Genomic DNA, 3,486 nt, shown 5'->3' with positions numbered 1-3,486 from the left:
TTCGTAATTGCGGCGCATTATGTTTAGTACCTGTAATCGTAGGTACTAACTTAATACGCCCTAATCAGCGCTACTGTGTATGCGCTTTTTGAGTGATGCTAACATGCAGTAGGTTAATTCTGCTACATGTTAGTGCATTAGTATGGCTTTTTCATGCTGCTCTAATGCACAGTAGTGTTAGTCTACTGCGCCATTAGCGATTCATGTGGATGCACCTTCTGTTCTCTGTAACAACTGCTGTGGAGACCACTCTTTCTGGTCCCTGTCCTCCTTCCAGTCTCCTAACCCCCACTGTGAAGTTACAGTTTTGTGATACTCAGTATCCAGGGCAACAGATGTCACAAATGTGCTCCTCTACAAGTATGACTAGATCAACTCAGAAACAATGCTGTCTTTGTATATGGCCTGTGTAATAAAGGGGCAAGACAGCAGTTAGTTTTCAGTAGAACACCCTGGTCAAAAAAACAGAACTCTCTCAAGGTCTGATGAGGCTCAAAAAATCACACTTACTTGTGAGTTAGTAGTAAAAAATCTCAGTGAGCATGGTGGGGCATCTTGTGGCTGAAAGTTCAGTGCAATACCTGAATAACTTCAGTACTAATGGGGAAAACAGAGGCTTCTTGTATTGTGCTGTTTCTGGCTGTGGCTGTTTCAGATTGAAAAAGGGATGAAACATTAGAACAAACCCTCCTCTTAAGATTTACAGTGTCCCACCCCATTTGCCAGGTATGGGAAGAGGAAAGAGAAGTGTTGCCCTCCATTCGAGCGGTAGTCAGAAAGTGATGACTGCTGGTGTTGTCCCCAGCCCTTTTCATATGCACACTAGCCAGGAACTGAATTGGAATTGATAACATAAATGGCTTTTTGAGGGCACCTGAAGGAATCAGTTTCTGGTTTGCTATTATTAGGTATCGGGTATATATGAGCCCTCTAAATCAAACTATTCCTAGAAGTTTTCTTGCTATTGGGACAGACAAAATACTTTAGGTTATGAAGAAATGATCAATGTAAAGCAAGTTAAGAGAAGGCAAGGGTTTATCACAAAAAAAGCTGTTTTGCAGAAACTGCGTTCCTGCAGTTACTCTGCTAACCTGCCCTAGTTTAACTTTTCCTTATCATTGCATAGCTGTGGGTGCACACAGTTATTGCTCATTAGCTCCTGCACAGTAAGTCCCCATCTTCCCTTTAGTCACTTCAATTTGTTCATTTGTCCATGCTCTCAGAATGACAAAAGGAAGGTGTGATTATTGCTGCATGTAACTAGCCAGTGGGTAAAGAAACTACATTCAGTTGCTGGTGGCAACAGCTGTTTCAACTGTAAGTTCAGATTTTTAAAGAGAAAGCTGTGGTTACATTTTTATGAGTCCTCAAACTGGGAACATTTGAAAAACACTTCAAAATACGAGAAAATCCTGTTAAATTTCAAAACAAGTTGCAGGTCAAATGGGTGCTGATTTGTATATTGCTAATTTCTGAAATCTGCATGTCATGGTAGAGGAAGGTTCTTATTTAAAAAATATCTAAGTTGATGCTATAGCTTTGATTTAGTGAATTTCAACTAAAGTACCCTGCTGAATTTCATTATGGCTCCCTTTCTGTGATTTTTTTTTTCTTCTTCCTAATACTAATGCTGATGAATTGCCTGTAATATTATTCTCGCAAGCATATGTGTGGTGGGTGATATGCTTGTTTTTTGTTTTGTGTTAATATTCTGCACTAATTAAACAATCAATTTATCTGAAATTCCCTGGAAGTGATCTAATGCCAGAGTGAGGTGTGTGAGTATGGGTAGTGCTTTCATAGATTGTAAGGCTGGAAGGGACTTCAGAAGATCATTGGGTCCAGCCCCCTGCACCAAGCAGGAAAGACAAATGGGGTCAGGTGAACCCAGCAAGGTGCCTGTCCAGTCTCTTCTTGAAGATTTCCAGGGTAGGGGATTGTACCACCTCTGGAGGGTGCTTATTCTACAGTCTGGACACCCTAGTTGTGAAGAAGTTTTTCCTAATGTTGAGCCTGAAATGGTCTTCCAGGAGTTTGTGACCATTACTCCTAGTTTTCCCCAAGGGTGCCCTGGTGAACAGTTGTTCACCAAGCCCTTGATGCACGCCTCTTGATATAGTGGTAACCTTTTTCAAGGTTGAAAAAAATCCTGAGACATTTGAGAGCGATTTTAAAGTAGGGGAGTCCCTTTTGAGGTGCACCTAATTAACGTGGTGATGAATATCCCAAGACTTGCCCGAACCAGCTACCTCCAGATTTATTTAATTTTGTTTTAATAAGGTTGTGTGGTAACCAAGATAGTGCAGAAAATGAGAGAGCCAAGAATTTTTTTTTTTATGATAAGCTTTATTGGGTTAACTGTGTAGTTGTGAGAGCTGTTGGACAAGCTTCTGTGTATGAGATGCTCTTCCTCAGTCCTTTAATTCTGTTGTATTCACTAAGGACCGATGTTTTTGGCTAGTGCATTAGTTTACCATATTTACTCAAATATAAGACAAGGTTCCCCTGCTCCCCCCCACCCCAGTCAGCATGGGGTGGAAGCCCCCTGTCTTGTATTTGCATGCCAGCAACCCTTCCCCACCAAAAATCTTATTAAATACATTAGCTATCATTAAACTGCTGATAGAAGCAGCCATGAAGCCAACTGTGACGTTGATTGGGCTGGAAGTCTTGGAGTTTAAATGACCCCTAGTCCTGCTTGGTCCTAGCCAAAAGCCCAAGAAGCAGCTAGGGAAAAATGTGAAAGCAGTCTCCCATTGTCACAACATTTATGGGAAGTGTGTGTGTGTGTGTGTGTGTCCCTTAAACTAAATAGTGAGTTCACGCCCTCCCTTCCCCCCCCCCATGGGCAGTTGTTCCCCAGGATGGAACGAACACCAGGCCAGGAGGTACTGCAATACTGCACTCAGAGAGGCTGGAGCAAGCATCCTCCCCTGGTACCAAAAATGCTGATGGGAACCTTTTTGTGTTTGTGCCCTTAAAAAAAAAAAAAGGAAAAATGAGCAGGTGTTTTTTCTGCAGGAAACTGGTACTGGGCCTGGAGGTACATGCCAGGCTGGCACTTCAAGGGCCAGAGCTAGCACTGACACCCTCCCCTGGTGCCAAAAAATTAATTTATTAGAAAATGTTAAAGTTAAAAAGCCAAGTTCGAAGCACAATGAAATACAGAAAGACCCAAGTTGGGGGCTAAATGGTAGTGGGTGGGAACACAACTGAGTTGCATATGAAACATGCAGCCAGTTAAGCCCAGGTGTGCTACAATTGTTCTTAGCCAAAAGGCTGAGATGCTGATGAGAACCTACTACAATGATAAGCTAATGCAGCCCATCTGAATAAGACATAGTGCTCATTATGCTCACTCTCTCTCAGCACCAACTCTTTTCCAAGTCATGGTGAATCACTACATCAAATATATTTTGACTTTCTCTTCACACCCATAGCTGATTTCTATGATTTCTGTTTATTCACAAGACTTAAATGTGAACA

Source organism: Gavialis gangeticus, unplaced genomic scaffold (assembly GCF_001723915.1).
Source record: "Gavialis gangeticus isolate Ggan-Ray unplaced genomic scaffold, GavGan_comp1, whole genome shotgun sequence".
Lineage (NCBI taxonomy): Eukaryota > Metazoa > Chordata > Crocodylia > Gavialidae > Gavialis > Gavialis gangeticus.
Note: the sequence above shows the minus strand (reverse complement) of the source record.